The sequence below is a fragment of the Pinus tabuliformis genome, chromosome 1_1, assembly GCF_031772625.1.
Source record: "Pinus tabuliformis cultivar Carrire ecotype Pingquan chromosome 1_1, CPIR1, whole genome shotgun sequence".
In the NCBI taxonomy this organism is placed as follows: Eukaryota; Viridiplantae; Streptophyta; class Pinopsida; order Pinales; family Pinaceae; genus Pinus; species Pinus tabuliformis.
Genome location: NC_142297.1, coordinates 407,154,993 through 407,172,399, shown reverse-complemented (window position 1 = coordinate 407,172,399; position 17,407 = coordinate 407,154,993).

Sequence of the window (17,407 nt, the reverse complement as noted above, 5' to 3'; positions counted from 1 at the left end):
ACATTTTCAAGTTTCCCTTGTGGACAATTTTGATGTAACTCTTCTTTTCTTGCTCAATAAAGATGAATCCAGCTTTGCACCAGCTCTAAATCTCTCTTAGGAGGCTGTAGCTCTTGGGGTTGGGCCCATCTCAAGCACCCAGTACCTCCTTTGTTTACTTTCACGTGTCTTTGCTGCATTCTTAGAATAAAATCTGCTATTTAGATTTAAATATTGTGTTGTTATTTAGGTTGCTTTTGATGATTAAAAAGGTTCTTCATGTTCAGATTTACTTGATAGGTTAATCACAGGGAATATATTCAGAAAAAGGCTACCAAGTACTTTGGATCTCACCTCCCCTTCAGTGGAATCATGAGCTGGGACCAATGTAACCTTGCTACCCACAAAAACACATTCTTTGCTTCACCATGCAATCATTAGTGTTCGAATCTCATTTTCAGAACTTGATATCAGTTTTGGATGCATGTTTAGCTTCATGATTGCTTAGTTGCATAGTTGTTTCACATGGTTTCCTTGCAAATAAATTTTTGCCCATTTCCTTTGCTGTTATCTAGGTCAGATTAGGTCAAAGTAATTAGGTTCTTGATTTTCCAAGTCTTCATTTGTCAAATTTGAAAAACAACTTGCAGAGCACCTGTACCACTCCTTCATATGCTTATTCCCCATCAACACCATCCATTCCACCCTCCACTTAGAATCCTTACCTCACGTTTGCCACATTTGCTCCCAAAACCCTAATTTTTGTGCAACATTGCCTCACTCTCCCTTGAACAAATCGAACAATCCTCGCCATTCCTTAGCCCCATCCACCAATTCCTGGGCCACTTCATACCCCTAACCTACCTTCATATCCATTCATGCATCTTCCCTCACTCACCCATCCTCCAAAATCCAACTTTTAAACATCCTGTAGAAATTTCAGAACATCTTGTAGAACCCCTGCAGACTTCCTGTAGAAGCTCACGAATGAGGTTTCTTGAAATCCAAACTCTGTGAAACTCTCTGGAAGGGTGTTAGGGACTCCTTAGACCCTCTCTCAACCTTCCCAACCTCTTCCAAGCATTTCTCCTCCTTGATCCACCTCTGCACAGTCAAAAATAGTTAGAAGCACATGCATGATAATTCCAACAACTTAAACAAAAATACAAAAAGATGTTTCCTTTAGACAAAGGTAGTCTAGACACATGTATTTCACCTTCATAGAAGTAATGGCATCTCTCTCAGTAGTTTTCATGCTCCCCTTTGCATCAGTAGGACTAGCTGGTAGAATTAGGGTTTGCTAGGGTTTGCATTTCTTTTGGCTTTCAGTTTCTTTTCGCAATTAGATTAGCTTCCTTCGAGTTAGCTTTCATCCATCAATTAAAAAGCTTCTTCTAAGAGCTCATAGAAGTTGGCTTAAGCTCCTAGCGGACTTGTGCCAGCTGACCAAGTGACAACTGCGGCAAGAGCTAGTACTTGTGCATACAGCACCGTCGCTTCCAAGTTTGTTACGAACTACCGCGTTGATAAAATTAAAGAAGGGAGTTCCAGGAGTTGTAGCATTATTACTGCAATATTGGAGCCCACCAACAGGTATATTCTCCATGTTTTTGAATAGTTCTACAGATAGATCTCATATCGTCTTATTTTATTATGGTTGTAATTCTGCAAACACGTGCTGTTTTGGACTATATGCCGGGGATATTGCCTTTACATATGTATATGGAGCATTTTTGATATATAATAGAAGTAATATTCAACTTTTTCTTCTGAAAAAAAAAAGGAGGTATGTTCTTTTATTCTCCCTCAAACATCATTGAGCAAAAATAGTCAGGAATTGATACAGATCTTCTCTACAATATAAATTTTTACTAGATTTAAAACGCAAGTGTCTCTGGCTACTTGTAGCAGGATATCTCCGTATTAATAAAACCAGTTTTATGATTTATCTTTTTGTTAGCAAATTGGCAAAAATTGTGTTTTTGGCTGTCAAATGTCTGTATTGTGTCTCGACCATGCCTAAGTTTTGGTTGCAGAATTGGGAAATGGTGGTGTAACTGTAAGGGATGTTATTGACTCTGCAGTTTTAATTTATACATGGAGGAATTTTTTACACTGTTTTTTTCTTCTAGTTTTTAAGTTCTAACCCTCTGAATCCATTCTTTTTCTGGGCTTTTACCCATATTCCCTTAGTCCGATGCATCTAAGATATATTGGCTCATTTAGACATGATCCTTTTCTCTAGTTTTCCCGTCAGCAGAAAATTTCTTCAGATGAACTTTTCTTCTTTCCAGGCGGGTAGGTGGATGTGCATTGATGAAGAAGGGACACCTGACAGGAAAAAGTCTTGTTTCCCTTTTCTCCACTACCGAAACTCTCTTGAAGCTCTCTCAGACGTCAGTGACCTCGCACTCCAATTCCCTTTTTACTGACATCGCACATATATTCTCAAAATATTCTCAGTAAGAAAGTTATCATCTTCTTGTTTCCTTTTATGGCCAATATTATATGGGTTTTGTCCTAGATCATGTCACGATCTTCTAAGGACATTTACTTGCCTCACACGAACATTCCCCTTGTAGTTCGGGATATGTCCATTTCCCAATTCATCCTTGACATTCCTTTTCTACGCTCCTGATCCCACACATTTGGATCCTTTTCTTTCTCCTGTCAGGATTGCTGACGCATTGATTACCTTCCCTTCCCAACCACAACTCGTTTCACCTAAATTCTCGGATTATCCCTCCTGGCCTATCTGGTTTCTGGGCCCTGATGGAAGTTATGTCTAATGTGTCTACCTCATCTACGTTGGTACATGCAACCATTGAAGCGGAAATGCTCCACGCTAGATCATGCATCCCGGGTGACTGGCAATCTAAGTTAGGTGAATTAATTATTTCTCCTTCAATCCACCCGTCTAATGCTTATCAAGGTGGAAAACATGATTTGCCTCGATGTAAACATAAACAGCATCCCATAAAGACTATTCCTCCCCACTGTTATCAACCTGAACAGTGCGACCCTAGTTGACAGAATTACTAGCCTTTAGAAACATGCTTTAGTTGGACGCTGGTACTTTCCAGATATGGAAGACTCCCAAATGAGGAATTGGCTTGGAACCAAGTGAAAATCCCTACTGGGATATATTCCTACGATTGTTAGGTTGATGAAAAATTGGTATAGCTTCCACTTTTTTAGTATGGTGGACCTTGAGACTATTCGAACTTTACCTTGGGTTCATGGTAAGAGCTTCCTCACTCCTCACCACTAGTACATAGGTTATAATCCTCTGTATAACACTCCTGCCAACAAACTTATTTGGGTTAAACTTCCCAGACTCCCAATTGAATTGTGGACAAAGGATGCACTATCAAATATTGGGAAATGCCATCGGGAAATTTATCTATGTGGACTCGAAATGTCTTGGGGCTAAAGACAAAAGAGCAGCCTGGGCCCTCATTGAGAAGGAATATCGTAGGGGTTTTTCCGATCACATCAATCTTCCTTGGGGTGATATTAATTTGCAATAGAGATTGGATTTCTGGGGGGTTCCTTTCCGCTGTTCGACTTGTCATAAAACTAGCCACGTCCATAACCAGTGCCCTTTTCGTCCGAGAGGTCGTCTGTATGGAAGGAAATTTCCTTACAATTCAAAGTCAAATATTCCAGGGGATGGACTGTCACAGGCTTAGAAACTCAATAAGGTATCATTCTTGAATTCGACTTTACCAGGTAATTCAAACTACTCTTCCCCTCATTTTTCTTCTTTTCAAAATTTAAGGGGAATTTCTCCAAGTTCTGTACCTTCTTCTCCCTTCCTTCCCAAAAAATATGTCTCCTAATCTAGGGGAACCACCTCATCCCTACTCTCCTCCTCCTTTTGAACCCTTTCTTTGTCAGGAAATCCCTACCCACCTTCCCCTTCCTCATTCCCTCCCCCTCACCTCCTCCAATTAGAACCTCTCGTCAATTAAAAGGCAAAGAACCATGTCTCTCTGTTACCCCCCCCCCCCCCAAATTCCCCCACACCCTCACCTACAAATTCTGTGGGAAGTGACCTCGATTTTCTTCTGAAGAAAAAGACACTTGATATACAAACCCTTACCATCAATAAACCTGTCTCACCTGGTTCCCCTCACATTAGTCCAACCTCGGCCTGAAACATCACTGTCAAGAGGAAACAAAATAAGGGAAGGAGACACTTTCGTGGAAGGAAAATAGTCCCTCAAAGACAGGCATGGATCGTTTTCTTATAGATATCCCCATAACTGATCTCTCTTGATATGGGCCTCTTAGAGCAAGACATCCTATTGACTTTTCCCCATGACCCAAATCATGTCCATCAATGTTAGGGGTCTGGGGGCAGATCCTAAATTTCTAGCCCTGAAGGACTTGTTTCTCTCATCTCACTCCAAGATTTTCCTCATCCAGGAGAAAATGCATGGATGATTTGAGACTGTTTTTTATTTTAGAAAAGTGTTCCTTACTTGGCATATTACCGCCATTGAATCCAACGGCCTCTTGGGAGGCCTTGCTACTTTATGGGATCCTACCTGGGTATCAGTTAAAGCCTTTAGATGTTTTGCTGGGATCTTGCTTTTAGCAAATTTTCATGGCATCCTAGATCCCATCCATATCTTCAATATGTATGCCCCTTCTAAGGACCATATCCCTTTCTAGAATTGTTTTCTTTCTTCTGAAATTATGGAGCTATACTCACTTTTGATAGCTAGAGATTTAAATTGTACCCTAAGTTGTGATGAAGTTTGGGGAACGGATAGGAAGATAGACCTTTGGCTGGCATAATCAAAGAAGCTCTCCTCCATTATAATTTTGTTGATGTTTGCCCTGCCAAAATTTCCCCACATGGGATAATGGTAGATCTGGCCCCTCCTTCCTAGCCAAAAGACTTGATCATTTTCTGATTCATGATAAGTTGTTGGAGCGTCTGGGCTTTCTTGGTTTGGAATTGTAAACTGTTTTATCTCAGATCATAGGCCTAGCATCCTGCAATGGAAAAATTATTGTATCCAGAAACGTTTTCCATTCAAATTTAATAGAATATGGTTGGACAACCCTGAATTTAATGATCTCGTTCAGAACTCCTGGACCTATTACTCTCCTCTTACTTGTTCCTCTCCTGCCCAACATCTCCTTGAAAATCTAGTTTCCCTCGGGAGAATAGTTAAACCTTGGAAATCCAGTAAACTAAAAGCCAACAGAAAGACCCTGGAAGAAATTCAGAAGCAACTGGACAGGATTACTTCTAGAATGACTGAAAAATGCCTTCCCTTAAAGTTTCATTATTGCATAAAAGAGCTGGAATTTAAGAAATGCAAATTACTTGCCATAGAAGAAGCCTCATGGAAACTTAAAAGTAGAGATATATGGTTAAAAGTAGGTGTCAAAAATACCAAATATTTTCATAGATATGCTAATTAGAGGCGGAATATTAATTCTATATGGGAAATAAAGGACGAGGAAGGGAATATTTTTCATACTCAAGAAGATATTTGCAAATCGACTGTAAGTTATTTCCAGAAATCCTATAGTAGAAACATCAACTGTATGGCCGAAGATATCATCTGGGGAATTGATCCTTTCCCTTCCATGTTTAATGAGGAACTAAATGATGAACTCTTCAAACCTGTCTCCGAAGATGAACTTCTGTCTGTAATGAAATCTTTTAAGAAAGATAAATGCCTTGGCCCAGACGGATGGACTATAGAATTCTTCATCCATTTTTTCGGTGTAGTAAAAAATGACATTCTATGTATGGTCGAAGAATCCAAAATGTCGGGTAAAATTCACCGTCATATATCATCAACCTATATTGCCCTCATTCCAAAAAAGAAAAATGCTATCCACTTCTCGGATTTCAGAACTATTTCTCTATGCATTGCAATTTACAAAATTATCTCAAAGATTATTACCGGCAAAATCTGAAGTACTCTATCTAGCTTCATTTCACTGGAACAACATGGATTTCTACAAGACAAGAATATCCATGATGCGGTTGCAAACACTCAGGAAGGCCTGCACTCTCTACACACAAAAAAACTTGACGCTGCAATTTGACAAATTGATCTCAAGAAGGCCTATGATTGTCTTGATTGAGGTTTTTTAAGATGTCTTTTCTCTAAAATTTGCCTTAATCATTCTTGCTCTAATTGGATCATGGCTTGTGTTGAGAATGTTAATTTTTCTATCCTCGTAAATGGCTTCTCGTCTTCCTTCTTCCCAGCTGCTAGAGGTTTGAGACAGGGATGTTCCCTTTCCCCGTTACTATTCATTCTGGCAATGGATTGCCTAAGTTTGCATATCAAAAGGGCTGTCTTGGAGGGTCACTGCCGACCTCTTATGATCAGTAAAAGAAATTACATTTCCCACAGTGTTTTTGTGGATGATATTCTGATCTTCGGAATGCTTTGTCGTCTCACCTGGATATGTATTTATAACATCGTGAAATTTTTTGAAAAGGCTACAAGTCTACAAATAAATGAAAACAAATCTTTCTTCTATCATGGGAATTGCAATAAGGAAATCATTGAATACATGGTACCCTTGTTTTACATTAAAGCAAGGGTTATAAAGGACCGAATGAAATACTTGGGATTTCATTTTAAACCCTCTTGCTATACTAGAGCGGACTGACAATGGATCACTGATCGTTATTTCAAAAGAATATGAGGATGGGAAAATAATAAATGTTTGTCCACGGGAGGAAGAGCGGTTCTAGCACAATCTGTTTTAGCACAACTTTCTGTGTACTAGGCCCACCTCTTCTATATTCCGGCCAGCATTATAAAATCGCTGAATAGACTGACAACAAACTTCATCTGGGATGGATGTAAAGAAAAAAGGAAATATCATCTAACAAAACTTTCAAACATTACTCTTCCAAAGGATCTAGGAGGTTGGGGGATCATGGATATTCGGAAATTTTGAATAGCCTTGTTGTGTAAATGTCTATGGAGGGGTATATATGGTGAAGGCTTGTGGAGTGAATCCATAAGAAAGAAGTATATGGGAAAAAAGGATTTCACCTATTGGTACAGGAAAGGCACTATAGGATCCCCATATGGCTCTGCTATCTGGCAGAGTTTTCATAAATTGAGTCTTTTTTCCTACAAAATCTCTCTTGGAGCTTACAAAATGGAACAACGTGTGCATAGATTATGATCCCATTTCTGGAACCGGGAAAGAGCACCTGATACCAAAGCAAATTAAATCTATTTTCCATCGTTTGGCAATCTTCGTTTAGAGTCAGATCATTGCTGGCTAGCAAGGACCCTTTCCCATATGAAAAGAAGCCCAAGAATTGGGCCTTCAAGGTAATCTGGCCCTCCAATGGAACAGGACTCTGCTGGTCATAAGGAATATAGGTATTTGCCGCACTAAATCGCATGACTTCCTCACTTGGAGGGGGAAAAGGGGGAATGAAAACATAAGTGTAGCCGAAACATATTTGACCTTATCCAGGAGTTGTCCTTCCCTTTCAAACCGTAATTTCCCCTCTCCATTATGGGATCTCTACTAGCATGCTAAACTACTTCTTCGCAAGGTTTTGGTGGATAGGTGCCAAACTCATGACAATTTGATGCACTGGTTGGATGAGTTAAAAAAAATTACTATTGGATATAGGAGGACAACCGTCTAGGCTCCAGACAGGTTTGCTTCCAACTTCACTCACTTCACCACCATGCAAAGTTGAGGAACAACCTATCAACTTTGATAGCTCTCTATCATCCCAATGGATATGATTTTGTTATTGTTTATGATGTTTAAATTATGGAAAGCTAAGTTAGTTATCATGGGGATTATTTCCCCATTTATAAACTAATTTTTGTTTATGCTAGTATTAAGCAAATCTCCTTGGTTTTGTAGAGTTATGGAGTTTATTTTTTTTATGACGAATAAGTTTTGTTTCTTTGGTCTGGTTATGGTTTTTTTCCTTTGATAAGGAAACATTGCAATCTATACTCTTGTGTCTCTAGTTTGGTTTATGGTAAGTGAGAGATAGAGAGTTTCTTAAACATGATGTAATTTTATGAATCATCAATGCAACTTTTATGTTAAAAAAAAATAACAACTATTACCGCTATATAAATTAAGGGTTGGTAAACTTCAATAGGAATTAATAAACTAAGAAAGCTCTTAATGAGGATTTTATGGAAATTCTTTATGAATTTTTATAGTTGATGTATTTTATGGGTATTCTTGTACATATATGAAATTATATAGTTTAAGTTTTAAATTTAATTATGGGGAATAAGTAATTTTGGAAATTCTTTATTCAAGTATATAAACATATTTACCAAAAGTTACTACCCATAATTTATGCAATTTTTTGTATAAATTTAAATGAGTAAAAATATAAACATGTAGATTTATTAAAATTAGTACATACCAAAATTTATGTAAATTTAGTTAGGAAGATCATTGATGTTTTTAATTTTCTGTAAATTTTAAATTAAATACGGAAGGTTAAAATATATATATATATATATATGATTGAATTTGCAACCCCTTCAATTCCAAAATAATGGTAGGAGGAGAAGGAAAACTTAGATCACTGTAATAATTTTGACAAAATAAAATAAAATAAACTAACTAACTATAGTATGCCTATGAAGAGGTTATAGTATGTCTATGAAGAGGTTAAAGACCATCATAAAAAATTATAAAATGATATCTATGTTATTTGGTGAGTTTTTTCAGTTACACCAAGATCAACAGGAGATAGTCTTATGTGGCTGCCTATTTTATCATACTTAACTGTTGGTTAAGTGTTGGTTTCCCATAGCTTTCCCTATCTATGGGGAAGAAATGTGGTTTTTTATTTTTTGTGAGGGTATAACCACTAAATGTGTTTTTAACAGGGTGTAAAGACTACTGTAAAAAATATGATAATTATGTTATATAAAGGGAATTCCATAAGTTCATATCGATATTAATAAAATATAAATATTAATATAAATGAGGTAATACATATTTTCTAATAGTTTATTTGAATTTCTAACTGAAATATTTTCGAAAAATATAAAATTTAAACATCTTATTCACACATTTTTTTACTTCTAATTATATTATTACATTATAACATATTTGTACTTCTAATTACATTATAACATATTTGTTTTTTAATTACAGAAGATATTATTTTTCTATTTAAAGTATATATATGATCGACCAATAAACTTACACATCCTCTTATAAGCTATAGAATAAACCTCTTAAACTCAATAAAATCATTATTACAATTAATGCGACAGTATCATCTTTCATAATAATAAAAAAATATACTATGATATATTATTATTGTGCCGTCGAAAAGAATATACTATGATATATTATTGTTCCGTCCAACTTCACACTATACGTTATAAGTTAATGGGTGTTCCGTGTTTTTCAAAAATATGGAAGTCACTTGATAACAGAGAGATTTGGAGGTGAACTTCTGCCCGTTTAAATAACTGTACATCGAAACCTCCTGTTTCTACAACAATGGAGATAGGTGCAGATTTGTCGGTAGCGAAGGTGTCGCAATGAGATAGGTGCAGATTTGTCGGTAGCGAAGGTGGCCATTGCGACAGATATGGCATGTGCCATTGCGACAGATATGGCATGTGCCATGCTATGCACGAGAATGTCAAAAATAAGATGGCCGATGTAAGAGAGAGATTAGGCATGCGCTCTTCGCTTTCCACTTCGTCTCCAAGTTGCTTTCTGGCCTTTGCTACTATGGGCACGCAACATCTCGGCCGATGGCTCCTTCATTTGATCTTCGTCTTCCTTGAATTTAGAGGCCACGTCTCTTTTACCCACAGAGATGATTCCCCTGGTTGTAAATTCGAGGACACCGTTGGATTCCTAGAGGCCAATCACCTCTTCACCTTGTTTTCGGTCATTAGTGAAATATAATCAGGTTCTTTCTTTATAATAAAAAATATTGCACTTTCAAATATAAATAAAATAATATATTCTTCCAATTAAATTAAACATTTATCTATTTATCAATATATAAAATATATGTGTGGAGAGAGAAAGGGAAATACAAGTTTAGTGTATTAGGTTCTTATTTCTCTTTCTCTCATTATATATCTGCCCCAAAGAAAAATAAAAATCTAATATATCTTATTAAAAAAAATCTAATAAAAAAATATTTCAATTTAAAATATAAATAAGACAATTAAATGTTCACACTGTATAAAATATATATCTATCTATATAAAAAACTTATTAGAAATCATATTTAACGTACATAATATGTATATGCTTATCATATATATATATATAAAACAAAGTTTAAGCGGAGAACATTTACTTTGCTCTACAGTATAGGACATCAAGGAGGCTCGCTCTTCATTTGGGTGGATTTCCTTTTCAATAGGCAATTAAACACCATGTCATTAGGGAATTAAACACTAATGTGGATGACCTCTCCAAGGATGCACTCAACCTCATGATTGAATTTTAGCCTTCTCTCATCCTCGAGATGGACTGGAGCTTGAACACATGGTTTTCCACTTATAAAATAAAAAAGACAGTTTTTTACCATTTTTTTTCCCCGCTATTGTAGGAATATATAGGGTAAGTTCCTCAGATAGAACACCAAAGGACGTCACTCACAAACAGAACACAAATCAGTACACCAATATTCTTGATGTGGTCAAAACCCTCAAAGAAGGAAACAATCCACAGCCTGAGACAACACAACCACTTCATACAATTTATTAATGTAAAAGAAAGAAAATTTACATAAGCTTCTCTTATGAATGGCCACCTTACAAATGGCCCTACATGCTCTTTAAATAAACATCATGGACTAATTGGGTGTTAAGCCACGGATCAAGTGTCGGTAATATTGAGGAGATAATGAACCGTCAGATCACTTCATGTCTAGAACATATCGTGTCTATTGGATTGTAAATTACAAAATTACATAGCAAAGAAACACACTTTACCTAACTCTACACTAGACCAAGTTATACTTAACTATTTCCTATGTGTCGGAATACCCTAACATCCCCCCTTAAGAACAACTTGGGATAAGATTGAAGGATGAACAAATATGACACAATAGGAGAAGGATGAGGCATTAGAGCCTATCCCCCCTTAGTGATAACTTTCTGAACTCCAACCATAAATCGAATATTAGTAAACTTCACCTCTGTGAGAACCTTTGTAAAGATGTTTGCAACTTGATCATCGATTGAACAATATTTCACTTCAAGAACATGGGCATGAATGAGCTTTCTAATGAAGTGCATGTGTAGTTCAATGTGTTTGCTGCGCTGATGTTGGACTAGATCTTTGCATCATTGAATGGCATTTTGATTATCACACCAAAGTGTAGTCGGATGCTACTACTGAAAGCCAAACTCTAATAGGATCTGACGAATCCACAGGGCTTCCTTATTAGTTTCTACAACGCCGCGATAGTCCTCTTCTGTTGAAGAAAGAGAAATGGCACATTGTTTCTTGCAATCCCTTGTAATAGGTCTAGAACCAAGAGTGAACACATAACTTGCAGTAGACTTTCGATCATCAGGGTCACCAGCCCAATTAGAATCAGTGAAACCAACCAATAGAGGAGATGCTTTTGCACTATAACGAATCCAAAACTGAATTGTACCTCGAACATAACGAAGTATTTTTTTAGCTGCTTTCCAATGACTTTCATGTGGATTTTGCATAAACCAAGCAATAAGGCCAACAACAAAGGAAAGGTCAGGACGAGTATGGGTCAGATACAAAAGTTTTCCTATAAATTGATGGTATAAGGTAGCACTAACTTCAGGGGAAGTACAAGTGACTGAAAGTTTGGCTCCAAACTGAAAGGGAGAAGGGGTTGGCTTACAGTCTTCCATGTGAAAGTGGCATAGAAGATCACAGGCATACTTGGACTGGGAAAGGGAAATACCTTCCTTGGATTGCAAGACTTGAAAACAAAGAAAATAATGCAAGTGTCCTAAGTCTGTCATTTCAAACTGATTTTTAAGGCTGGACTTCACATGGTTTATAAGGTTGGCATCACTACTAGTAGGGATAAGATCATCAACATAAATAACAAGAATGATAAGAGACTTACCCACTTTCTTGGTGTAAACAGTATTGTCAGAATGACATGTAGAAAAAACCAGTATCTGAAAGAAAGCTATCCATTTTGGCATACCAAGCCCAAGGGGCTTGCTTGAGACTGCACAGGGATTTCTTGAGCCAACATACAAGGTTGGAGTGTGTTTGTATACAACCAAAAGGTTGTTCCATATAGATTTCTACATGCAAGTCCCCATGCAAGAATGCAGATTTAACATCCATCTGATGGACTCCCCATTTGAAAGAGGTAGCAGGGGAAAGAACAAGGCAGATAGAGTTCATTTTGGCAATAGGGGAGAAGGTTTTAGTATAGTCAATGCCTTCAGCTTGTGAAAAGCCCTTAGCAACAAGACGAGATTTATGCTTATCAACTTTTCCATCTGGTCGAAATTTGGTTTTGTAAACCCATTTAAATCAAACAATTTTTCTTCCCTCTGGAAGAGGAACAAGATCCCATGTATCATTTTCCAATAATGAATGATATTCTTCATTCATAGTTGCATCCCAATCTAGATGGCCTGAAGCTTTTGCAAAGGTGTCAAGATCATAATTCACTGAAGCTTGAGCCGGTAAAGAAGAGGCTCTGTCAAACTCAAAACGTGTATATCACTAATCTGTAGGATCACCTACAAGAGAACCTGTTGCATCCAGAGTAGAACGGACCCATTTTGGAAGCCGAGGAGCTGAAGGAGGATCTTGAGAAGGTGGGGGAGGATTTTCATCCTAGTTGTCATCATCTGAAGAAGAAATATTTTCAGACATAGAAGGGATAAAGAGAGGTGGCACATCCATCGAACTAGGCTCGTAGGTCAATATATTTTCAGCAAACTTTACATCTCTTCTAATGATAACATTTTTGGATTTAGGTGAAATAAGTCTATATCATTTGACATCTTCAGAATATCCAACAAAATACATTTTTCACTCTTAGGTTCTAAGGATTTATGTTTCTCATCTAGAATATGGGCCCATGCTTCACTTGCAAAAACATGAAAGTGACTTAGATCTGGTTTAATTGAGCTCCATGATTCTTTTGGAGTGATATTTTTCAAAAGCTTAGTAGGAGTGTGATTTATTATGTCATTTGCATAGTTAATTGCTTCTGCCCAAAAATTAAGAATAAGTCCTTTAGATTGAAGCATACAATTAGCCATCTCCTTTAAAGTGTGATTCTTCCTTTCAGCGATGTCATTTTGTTGTGGAGTATATGGAACAGTATGTTTCATTTGAATTCCATGCTTAGTGCAAAAGTTGATGAATTTGTTGTTAACATATTCTCCGCCATTATGAGATCTTTGCTTAAGAATTTGATGTCCAGATTGTTTCTCAACAAAGGCCTTAAAGGACAAGAACATGTTAAATACTTCAGAGAGTAAAATTGTCCTAACTTTGTAAGAATGGAATAGATAAGGCTACCATCTCCTTTCTTAACCTTAACACCTTCCAAGAAAAGTCTAAGGTTCTTGAACTTTGATAAAAAATCTTCAATGGAAGAAAAATTATTGGGCTACAACATAAGAAACTCATTTTCAAGTTGATGGGCTCTAATTTCATTTTTAATTCCAAAAACTTTATTGATTTGTTTCATTGCTTCATCATGGGTATGAAGTTCTGCAATATGAATCTAACGTCTGAAGAAATGACATCCCTATCAACCCACATGCTTAATATTCCCTATTTTCCCATTTGGCTATCTTATCTTCATCTTTAGGTTTAGATTCTTGGCCTAAGGCTATTCTATAAAGACCTTTACTTCTAAGTAAATCCATAATATAAGATAACCATTGGAAGTAGTTGGTGCTGTCAAGAAAAATTTGGCATGGAATTTCCATTTTAACAGAAACTGAAGTTGTAGATGCTGAAGTTAAGTGTTCCAATGGAAAGATCTTGAAAAAATAGGCCGATTAGAAAAAACGGTTCTCGAAATAGCTTCCGTGGTGAAGAAGTTGTGTTTTTTTGAAGAAAAGTTGTTGAATATGTCGACGAAGTACGTGAATGTGTGGAAGTGAATGATAATGTTATATTTTTAAAAATAATCTCCCCCCTTTACAAACTTAATCTAATTAGCTCACTTTAAAAAAAATTATGTGACCCACTTTTATAAATAAGTGAAAGTCACTTTTACAATGGCACTTTATGAGCTACCCACTAAATTGTAACTTAAATAAAATATAAAGATAAAGAGACTTTAGAATTATAAGTGACTCACTTTTTATAATGGGTGAGAACACTTTTACATAAAGTAACTTTAAAACATAAGTTACATGTGCTTTTTGAAAATGTAACTCAACAAAAAGAAAGACTTGAACCCAAGACCTCTATTCTCATAAAGTAACTTTGGACCAAGTGAGCTAGTTTAAAAGGTTAGTAGTTTTTGAAAAAAAATGAAGGTTTTTTTTTGGTCACTCAGGCTTTGGAGTGCATGCTTACTTGAAAAAACTCTTTTTTCCTACAAGACAAAAAACCACACAACCCAACACGGACATGCAAAAAAAACCAAACCTTATGGCTTGAAGTTATATTTTGAAAGAAACTAAATATTTTACTCAATGTTTCTAATTTTTCGAGATCACACCAATGTGCGGCGAAAAAGAGCTTACACATGAGAAAAATCCTTCCTTTTTGTTTCTGCTTTGCCCAGATCGCACAAAGTTGCGGGGAAAAGAGAATACATCGAGTTGCAGGGAAAAGAGATTACACTGAAATGAAAGGTATAGATCTAATAGTAAAAACCAGAGAGCTAAATAAACTAAAATAACTAGAGATATGAATAACAAAAATTGCAAATAAAGATTGTATACCTCCAGATCTTAAAAATGACGTACCTAGGACTACCAAAAACATTTTCGCGTGAAACAAAAGGGCTTCCTCACTGGAACAAATGCTCCTAATACAATAGAGCAGTCCTCCCGGCCCGAAAGCAGTAAAAACCAGTAGATCTTGGAAATGACAGTCGGATGCAGTTGTACTAGCTTCGGATTTGGATGACCAATGGATGTAACCTTCAAATAGCTTTGATACCATGTAGGAATATGCATGATAAGTTCCTAAGATAGAACACCAAAGGACACTGCTCACAAACAGATCAGAGATGAGTACACTGGAATTCTTGACGTGGTTAAAACCCTCAAAGAGGGAAACAATCCACGTCCTGAGCCAACGCGGCCACTTCAGGCAATTTATTAATGTAAAATAAAGAAAATTTACATAAGCTTCTCTCATGAACGGTCACCTTACAAATGACCCTCCAGGCTCTTTAAATAGATATCATGGAGAAATCGGGTGTTAAGCCATAGATCAAGTGTCGGTAATACCGAGGAGAGAATGAACCATCGGATCACTTCATGTCTAGAACATATCGTGACTGTTGGATTGTAAGTTACAAAAGTACATAGTAAAGAAACACATTTTACCTAACTCTACACTAGACCAAGTTATACTTAACCATTTCCTTTGTGTTAGAATATCTTGACACCTATAGAAATTAGTAATTTGTAAAACACCTCATTTTTCTTGTTATCACAACAATATATATATATATATATATATATATATATATATATATATATATATATATATATATATATATATATATATATATATATTCTCTGTTAGGGTCCCACCCTAACCCCCTTATTTATGTCATGGGATCACGTCATAGTCAAGAGTCAATAAAGCCCATATTAATATTTGTAAGTGGTTAACCCGCACTTAATGACGGGACCACAGTTAGTTGCAAATGGGCGGTAGTATTAGTTAGATGGTAAATGGGCGGTAGTATTAGATAGATGGTATTAATAAAACCCACGATATTGACTCGTGGTATTGCATGTATGAGTCATATATAAAGGATAGAGACTCCCTGCGAGGAGCATCGTGTCTTGTTTTGTAATCGAGCTCTGCTCTATTGGAGGTTGCCCCCTCGAAGAGGCCTGTGAACATTTCTCTCTGAATAATAAAATCTTTGCTATTCTGTGTTCTGGGTATATTTTCTCGCATATTCTGTGTTCTCAGTATCTTTTCTTCGCAAGTTCTATGTTTGGGTATTGCTTTGCAGGTTAAGAGCATAACAAGTGGTATCAGAGCACTTTCCATGGCTCGGTGGGATCTCCAAATTTTAGCAAAATTTTTTTTAGGCTAGAGACGTGTTCCGGCGTCTTTAAACCACGGGATCTGTCGTTAAGCACATAAACCTGCGGATTTGGGGAGGCATGCACGCAGGAAATACAAGAGGTGGTCACGTATGTTGGACTCCCTTGTAACCCCTGTGGGTACCCCTTCGAGTAGTAGCGCATTAGACAGAACTGCGCACGGACTGTCTTCCACGTACCCTCTGGGTATATAGGAAGCCCCCTAGATCCCTTGAAACCTTGCCATAGATAAACCTTCGGCCGTCTTGTGGCTACAGTACACCGAGAACAGAACTCGGAGAGATTACTTGCCCGTACGATAGGGTAGTCGGGTGGTACGGCTAAGGGTATGGTCGATCCTCCTTAGTTAGAGCCCTGAAACATTGGGTCGAGTACTACTGTTAGACCCTTATGTATATTGCGATCTGTAGCACCTGACACTCCCCAAGACCATAGTTCCCTTTCTATTGGGGGATCAAACATCATCTATCCCAGATCAGCAGCAGCAGTTGTTCCACCATTCAGATCTCTCAGATCCACCAGATTGGATATTCCAGATCAGCAGCAGCAGTTGTTCCACCATTCAGATCTCTCAGATCCACCAGATCAGAGTAGTTGGGAAGGGTTCCTGTGCCTGGATATAATTTTCGCAGGACTTTTGGCGGCATTGACATTTTGAGGATTTGGCGACTGCAGTATTGGTGACCTAGCCCATCAGAATCAGGACGACGAGCTGAGCAAGGTGGTACCATTCAATTCTTAGTAAAAAAAAATTAGGCGGTCCCAAATTTTCATCAGGCTCGTGTATGGTAGAAACTTGCGCTCAAGCAATGGCCAATGAAAGGATAGACAAAATTGAAGACCATGTGAACTCCCTCCACACTGCAGTGGAAAAGATCCAAATTGAGCTTAAAGGAATAAGTCTCCAACTACAGGGCAAGGAGCCAGCCCACGAGGAGGCGTATAAGGGTCATGAATACCATGAGGGTGAGTCTAGCCACTCTCCTCACGTCTGGCACACCCATCCACCACCGAGTCAGAGACCTCCCAAGTTGGATATGCATAAATTTGACGGTTCTCACACGTCCGCATGGCTAGCACAAATGGAGCAGTATTTCTAATTGAACCATATCATAGATGAGGGGACTAAGCTTATGGTGGGCACCATGTACTTGGACAGTGAACGATGGCAATGG